Consider the following 9,764-nt stretch of genomic DNA (forward strand, 5'->3'; position numbering starts at 1 on the left):
CTTACAACATTTAATAAAATGATGTAGTGCGAAACGATCGTACTAAATTACAGCAGTTATTTTTGTTGCTTATTTTGATTATATATATACACTATTGTGTGCGCGCGTACGTACATACATGCATTTATGCATATATTATATGTCGTTCGTAAGTGTGTGGCTATTTGATTGTATGTGCTTTCCTTCCTCTTGAGAATCGACGTTCTTTATATTAATGCACAAATATAAATACTCGTGACTTATTATAAAACATAAAATAAATTATCTGTACATGATTTATTGGGTTGCGAAATAATTGTCGTTAAATATGATTTTCCAATGTCTAAAGAAATTTTATACTGTATTTCAGTCATTATTTATAATTCCATACATTCTTTATATTTATTCTTTTGTATCGCTCTATATATGCTTTATGCTTTGTATAATGGTACATTAAGGAACTTATTTTATGAATACCACTGTATTAGCTCAATCCATATATTGTGAATTATATATATATAAGATATATTATAAATGATTAAGTTGAATATATCAATGGCCAAACATGTTATCATAAAACATGTAGACTTATATATATCGAAACACGCAATGAGTCGAAACAGGGGCAGCTGAAGAAGGGGAATGTCCCCTCTGTTGTTTGTCTTGTATTCTGCTTTTTCGTTGTTAAAAAAAGTCCGTTTCCTTGTTTTGCCTCTATGTTTTCGTTTCTCGTCGTGTTCTACGTTTATTTATGGTGTCCTGTACTCATATATGCATGTATATATACGTATAGATGTAGGTATGTACATATATGTATGTATGTATGCATATGTTTTATTTATTAAATTGCTAGTATATATATATATATATATATATATATATATATATATATGTATGTATGTATTATGTATGTATGTATGTATAGGCGTGTGCCAACGGAGTTAATCCGTAAGTGCTGCCGAATAGTAATACAGAAATGTGTATATAAACTCATGTTTTTCTTATATGCATGTACGTAAGCATACACTAATACACAAGGCAGATGCAGAGAGGAGGCGCTAAGCTTAGTGGTTAGGGTGTTGGGCTCGTGATCGTAAGGTTCTGGACAGTGCGACGTGTTGTGTGCTTGAACAAAATACTTCATTTGACGTTGCTCCAGTCCACTCAGATGGCAAAAATGTGTAATCCTGCGACAGATCAGCTAAGCTACAACTGTCTTAGGTAAAGGTGGAAGTTACTGTCTCAAGTTATGCCGAGAAAATAGCTTCCAGCTTCACGCAAGGCAGCGGCAGCATAGCTCTACGTCTATCTCAACTTTTGAAAATCAGAGAAACCTGTAAAACAGGTTAAGTCTTTAAAAGTTTAAAAGTAAAAAATCTAAACGAATCCCAGTACATTTTCGACATTTTTGTTCTATATTTGTTCCCGTGCGGAATAAAGTATATATATATATATATATATAAGTAGAAAGTAATGTAAAAATATTACGAAGGATATATTATAAATAGTTAAGATTATTTATGAATATATCAATGGCCAAACATGTCATCAAAAAACATGAAAAGTCACAATTATAACTAAGAGGATTGAAAAAAAACTCTTACATGTTAGAAATAGTAGCTAAAACCGCTATAAAACCGTTATATCACTCATATCATTTCTCCTCACGATAACAATTGTCTTCTGGCGACATGGCAAATAAAATCCACAACTTGAAAAAATAATTGGTTAATTCCCTTTTGCAATTTTGGCGTTAGGGACCACTTAAGGGACCCATTGGCCTCGTCAGGGGAAAAATTCCTATAGATAGAAATCAAAATAAGACTTTACCTTAGGGGTTAGCATGAATTCCCGACCGGCAATAGAAATGTTTTCACCTCTATCTACACAATCAAGTTTTGAATTCAAATGCCATGCACAACGTTTGTGTGTGTGTGTGTGAGTGTGCGCGCGCATATTTATATAGCTACATATTGTGCGAAGAAAATTTTAGTGGTTACTTTTTTAGTATGTAGCATCCATTGGAAATTTCGACGGAGGCCACATAATTGAAACTTCGAAGTAAGTGTTAAACTTCTCGTAAAAGCTTACTAAATATGTAAATATACTTAATCTTATTAATATGTGATTGTCAAGTGTAATGCTTGACTATTTATATATGTAACTATTCAAGAAAAATATACATTTATGCATATACACTCACAGACGTATATTCACGTTTGACTGAAAACATCGTAAAATACTTAGATTTTTCTAAAATTTTCTCTAGAATGGCACATTGCAATATATATATATATATATATATATATATATATATATATATATATATATAGATATATTTATATATTTATATATATATATATATATATTGCGCACGCGCGTGATATGCAAGTATATTAAATTTTTCTTGTGAGCAAATACATGCATATGCATATATGTAACATTTATATGCATATATATATATATATATATATATATATATATATATATATATATATATATATATATATATAGAGAGAGAGAGAGAGAGTGAGAGAGAGAGAGACCGTTACATTTCCCTTGTGAGTAAAGTATGCAAGTTTATAGACCAAACTGATACATACTTCTGTAATGGTTTAACAAACATGGACAGCCAGTATTCTCGTCAATTTCATTTATACATGTGTGTGAAATATTAATTTTTGCCTTGACTGAACCTTTATAAAACTTATAAAATATATTTTCCAATGGTTCCACCTGGAAAGTTATTAACATTGCCAAGCATTATGTAACTGCTGTAATGTTCCATTTGAATATCTGTTAATCGACATATAGAACCATAGCCTAAGAGAGGAAGAAGTTTGACATTTTATTAGAGAAGAAAAGTTTTAGTGATTTCTATGGGGAATCGACGGCCGTAACGCAGTATGGGTGAGCGTTGTAGGAATGACAGCTTTGTTAGGTTGTTCGCTAGTTCAGAAAATGTACGTCTCTTTTCTGCGAAATATATATTTTTGACGTATTAGTGTCTGTAACTATTTATCTTCAACGATAAATTACCAGATTATAGCCTAATACTTGAGTCAGACAGCATATCGGACGTATCACATAACCCGTTCTGCCGTCAGTATTCTTAGCTGTACACGCACTATTCAGTGTGGCAGCTTGTGTCTTACGGACCCTGAGAGCTATGCCAGCGGAGTGCTAGCTCCTTACAGTCCCCATCCATACTGGACAGGTCAAGGAATGGAAGGCAGAATAATTTGGGGCTCCCTTCCCAGCGGTAAATGTGAGTTTGCACAAGGCCAACATCTCTTTCAATCAAACTAAAAAGAAGAGTTACAGGAACATATTTGACAGTTCAGACATCAAGACCTGGAAGAAGACAAGCCCAGAGTCAAGAACAGCGGAGAATGGCCTTCGATATTCTATGCCCCAAACGCTGCGAATGGTTTTAGTAACTAAGGACTACATTGATCACTGAGTCATTCCTTAAATATTCACCGTAATTCAGAAAATTGGCTTTTTATAAATGTAGCATCTTCAGTTGGCCTGGGAACTTTAAATCATTCAGACTTGTCGATATAAACAATTTAGTATATTCCTGTTAAAAATTCATAAAATTCTGCCAAAAATTAAAACGAGCAATATAGAAAATAACATAACGTTTTGCTGGCTATTTTCAGCTTCTGCTTTATGTATTATATTAATTTAATGGTGTAAATAATTCATTGCTATTAGCAAGTTCGTCTACTGTCTATTGTAGTGTATAGGTGTACTATTAGTTTCTTATTACAGAAGACAAAACAAATTTCAGAAAAGGGGAGATGGTTTATAGTATTTTCCTCGCAAACAAGTGTCCCTATGAAATTTCAGCAGAGTTGCAAGCATATATACGCACATACATTTATACATGTACAGACACACACACACACACAGACGCACACACGCGCACGCGAATACATACATACATAATTGCCTCATTTTGGCAGATGATAGACGCCTCACTTTTAACCTGATTAGTCTGAATGACGTTCTTCCATGAATGTACGCAGAGAAGGCAAGCATCCATCACCATGCGCCTTCATAAAATACAAAATGAACTAAGAAATGATAGTGAAACATCTGTACGTCGTTGGACTTTAATACAAAAAGCTTTTACAACGCTTTTGATAGTCTCTGGGTCGTCATAGTAAGTTCCTCTAACAAGCATTTCGAAATGACTAATATTATAACTGCGATGTATATGTCACTGTATCTTTCACTTAGAGGGCCTACCTTCCCCACAGCTATGCCAAAAATAATGGGCTCTTCCTCCACTCCTTTGAAATCTATTTAATCCTGGCAGGTACTAGCATTCTGGGTCAAGATGTATCTGGGAGTAATGGTAATTAAGGAGTGACTCAAAGCTCCCAACAACTCCAGGATTGGAGCCTCATTACTGGATGCACTTTAATACCTAGGTATGCAAATTAGTGGCTCCAGTCTGTCGTAGCTACAGAATTTGTTGAGTATATAAACAGATAGGCATTTTGTTTCACTACGATTGGTCAAATTCAAATAAACACCTCTGATGAGAGTTCAATAAGATGCGAAAATCGTCTAAGGTTATTTATCAGTTTTTCCAGTCTACGGAGAAATAGCTAAGTTAGCTTTGTGTATAAATCGACAATAAAGGTTACATGTATAAATACATACGTACCTACATGCTTACGAATGTAGGTGCGTCATACTTACATATACACATACTCTTTCATATATTATAAGTCAGACACGGGAAAGTAAACACAGGTAGCTTTGACAATAAAATTTTATAAATTTATTGGTCTGTTTTCAGCGAAGGGAAAATGTTATGAGAATAATTATTTATTGCAATATACAAAAACTGAATAATTCTTGGGAAATGCATGAATCATAACTGCAAGTAAAATGTGGAAAATTAAAATTTTCATTTAAGAAATATGAATATAAGAATCGTCTACCAAATTAATTTTGGTGGGCAGAAACTGTGTGGTACATTTTCACCTTGGTTTCATGTTTATATATATATATATATATATATATATGAAACACTCCTGTCAGAACCTGGGACCTTGAAGACTGCTTTAATGCAAGAAAGTATACTAGTCCATTAATATTCGGTATTCAATATTTCATCTATTCAATAAGACAATCAATACTTCATTTCATTTTACTATATATACTATTTATACTATATATTCTATATTCTACGTTAATATTATAAGAATATAAAAAACATAAAAAACAGACAGAGATGGAATTCCTTTGAATAATATATATATATATATATATATATATATAATATGTATTATTTATATATATATATATATAGGAAGAGTTTACGAAAAAAACAAAAGACGAAGACAGGTGGTGTACAAAACAAACAGATGTATTAGTATAACGCTCAGGAATAGAAAAAGTCTTATATATATATATATATATATATATATATACACACACACACATATACGTACATGCACAAACACACACGCATACTCATACACACACATATTCGAGCCTGTACATGCTTAACTATACAGGTGTTTGCCAATATTTAAATAAAGGCATATGTATACAAACAAATAGACATACCGATTTGTATATTGGCAGGTCTACAAATTGGCATGTCAATATATTTGTTTACATATCACTTTATGTATTGACTAAAACCTTTATGCTTGCGTCCATACATAGGTAGATAAACATATGTGCATGAATCACTAATTATATATACATTTTATATATTTTATGTTTTTTCTAGAATGCCGTTTTTATCATCCGTTTTATTATTGTACTTACTAACCCTTTTCATTTTCCCTTTTTTTCTCTTCTTTCCTTTCTTTCTTTGTCGTTGCAGTTGTTCTCAAGCATAAAAATACCTGGTGATTCATTGTAAGTAATGTTTAAGAGTATTGCAGAAGTTTCTGTTTCTCACAAAACCGAATTATGTACGTGGAATATGATTTCGCATGCATCTGTTTGCGTGCGTGTGTATTCGTGCGTGTTTGTTAAAGGATTAGGGATGTTGTTATATAATCTACCGAACAACTTGTCAATCACCAATAAATACTCGCTTTCCTTAAGTCCCGAAATTCTGTGCTTTTAAAGTCTTCAATATTTGTTTCTTTCCTAGTACTGCATACAATGGCGTTGTCATTGTTTTGTAGCCCCATATCAAGTTGCACTACCTGTTACAATCCATCTTTCTGTATATTTATGCGGAAATTATTCACTATATATATATATATATATATATATACCGGAGTAAACACATACATGTGAAACGAGGTGGAAAAAAGAGTACTCAAATACCAGAGGTAGAGTAATATGGTTTATTTAAAGCAGCAGAAATTCAACAAAAGCTGTTACTCGGAGTTTCCCGTTCCCGTTCGTCGGACAATTTTGTTAAAATAGAATTTTAAAATAAAATTTTAACAAAACTGTCCGACGAACGGGAACCTGAAACTCCGAGTAGCAGCTTTTGAATTTCTGCTGCTTTTAAATATATATATATAATACATATATATACATGATGTATGTATGTATATAGATATATAATATATATACATGATATGTTATATCTATATATTATATATATATCTATATATATATATATATATATATATATATATGTATGTGTGTATATTATATATATATGTGTGTTATATATATATATATATAGTATGTGTATATATATATATATATATATATATATACACATACATATATATATATATATATATATATTATATTCACATATATATATATATATATATAATATATATATATATACACACTATATATATATATGTGTGTAATATATATATATATATATATATATGATTATATATATATATATATATCTATATATATATATGTTAATGTATGTGTATATATTAATTATATATATATATATATATATATAATATGTATATATATATGTATATATATTATATATGTATATGTAGGCGCAGGAGTGGCTGTTTGGTAAGTGACTGGCTTACTAACCACATGGTTCCGGGTTCAGTTCCACTGCGTGGCACCTTGGGCAAGTGTGTTGCACTATAGCCTCGGCTGACCAAAGCCTTGTGAGTGGATTTGGTAGACGGAAACAGAAAGAGAGCCCATTGTATATATGTATATGCATATATATATATGTGTGTGTGTGTGTGCGTGTGCGTGCGCGCGCGCATGTGTGAGTGTGTGTGTGTGTGTGTGTATGTATATCTAACTATACATGCATATATATGTTTATACGCGTGTATGTATAGTTGGGACATGCTATTCAAAGTGGGTAGAACCGACCGCTAGAGTTTATATGGGCACAGGATTCACTAGAGGCGATTGATGCCTCCATACAGTTTATTTTGGTATTTGTATTAACTTCAAAAACAAAACTTAATTTAATATGATAAACCGCCTGTAAGCCAAAATCGCACGACAATGTCCATAATGACGACATCAGAAATAGTTATAATAGACTTCGAAATATGGATAAATAAATAAACGAAACCAAATATATATCATCTATGCAATAAGAAGAAATATAATTTAAAAAAGACAATCCAAGTTTTGAATATTTACCTATATGCGAATAAAACGGTCACTGCACTTGTAGCTTTATGTAATAATATAGGAGCACTCCGTCGGTTGCGACGATGAGGGTCCCAGCTGATACGATCAACGGAACAGCCTGCTCGTGAAATTAACGTGTAAATGGCTGAGCACTCCACAGACACGTGTACCCTTAACGTAGTTCTCGAGGAGATTCAGCGTGACACACAGAATGTGACAAGGTTGGCCCTTTGAAATACAGGTACAAGAGAAACGGGAAGAAAGAGCGAGAGAAAGTTGTGGTGAAAGAGTACAGCAGGTGGTTTACCACCATCCCCTGCCGGAACCTCGTGGAGCTTTAGGTGTTTTCGCTTAATAAACACTCATAATGCCCGGTCTGGGAATCGAAACAGCGATCCTCCGAACGCGAGTCCGCTGCCCAAACCACTGGGCCATTGCGCCTCCACAGCTTTATGTAACAGCCTAACATGTTTATATATGTGTGACCTTACAAGTTTAAACATTAGAGATTCCATTCATGAGTGTTTGCTTGTCTCATAATTTGACCCGTGATGTGTCAACTCGCACTGGAGCAGTGAAATTAATGTGTGTTAACATACTGAAAACGCCACTCGTTTTGTGTTTAGGTACAATTATCAAACGGGATATAGTGACAAATTACAATTACTATCAACAGCTGGGTTTATATATGAAGCACAATAAATATATTTCAGAGTTTGGCCGGAGCCACGCGTAAAAGGTTAAGTCCATAACTAAATTCAAAAGGTGATGCATTATAGAACGATGGTGCTATAAAAAATCACCTGGACTAAACTAGTATCCGAGACTAAAATACTCTAGGTTTGATAATAATTGTACGTACATTGAAACTGCATAGAGGAGGCTATAAGATAGGTCTAAATGACTCCAAGTATTAGAAGGAAAGCAGGGACCTAAAGGATTTACACTGACCCAAATTTCGAAGTATTTTGACATGACAAGATGATTAATTTCATTTATGATACAATTCACCAAATGATATGATTCACCAATATAATTCATCAAATTTAAATACTCCATAAAAGACTGCTGCTGACAATTTTGCCGATGAATCTTATCAGTATGTCGTTAAGGAAGTGTTAGCGAAAGGAGAGGAGTGATAGATAAAATAGTTTGAGAAAACTGTAGAAGAGTATGATTTCCGAGAGATTTGGTTGCTATTTGTTATTTCTTTATTGCCCACAAGAGGCTAAACACAGAGAGGACAAACAAGGACAGACAAACGGGTTAAGTCGATTACATCGACCCCAGTGCGTAACTGGTACTTAATTTATCGACCTCGAAAGGATGAAAGGCAAAGTCGACCTCGGCGGAATTTGAACTCAGAACGTAGCGGCAGACGAAATACCTATTTCTTTACTACCCACAAGGGGCTAAACACAGTGGGGACAAACAAGGACAGACAAACGGATTAAGTCGATTATATTGACCCCAGTGCGTAACTGGTACTTAATTTATCGACCCCGAAAGGATGAAAGGCAAAGTCGACCTCGGCGGAATTTGAACTCAGAACGTAGCGGCAGACGAAATACCTATTTCTTTACTACCCACAAGGGGCTAAACACAGAGAGGACAAACAAGGACAGACAAACGGATTAAGTCGATTACATCGACCCCAGTGCGTAACTGGTACTTAATTTATCGACCCAGAAAGGATGAAAGGCAAAGTAGACCTCGGCGGAATTTGAACTCAGAACGTAGAACCAGACAAAATACCGCCAAGCATTTCGCCCGGCGTGCTAACGTCTCTGCCAGCTCGCCGCCTTTGCTGCTATTTGTTATAGACTGCATGACAGTTGGTTGGTCTGTGCTTTTCTCTTTGTGTGTAGTGTAAAAGTAGGAGATTCTGCAACTTACAGCAATATGTATAAACAGGAGAGATGGACTGAAATAGTCTTTAAAATACTGAACAAATGCTATAGGACACAAGGCACAGACTATTATGCTCTGGTTTAAAAAAAGTAATTGAGGTTGGTTTGAAGGTATTATTTTTCTGGAGTTGATAAAATAAAGTTCCAATTAATTGCTAGAGTCGAAGGCGGCAAGCTGGCAGAATCGCTAACCGCACCAGACAAATTGGTTTGCGAAATTTCTTCCTGCTCTTTACATTTTTTGTTCAAATTCCTCCGAGGCCTATTTTGACTTTCATCTTTTTGTGGTAGATAAAATAA

Source organism: Octopus sinensis, linkage group LG11 (assembly GCF_006345805.1).
Source record: "Octopus sinensis linkage group LG11, ASM634580v1, whole genome shotgun sequence".
Taxonomy (NCBI): domain Eukaryota; kingdom Metazoa; phylum Mollusca; class Cephalopoda; order Octopoda; family Octopodidae; genus Octopus; species Octopus sinensis.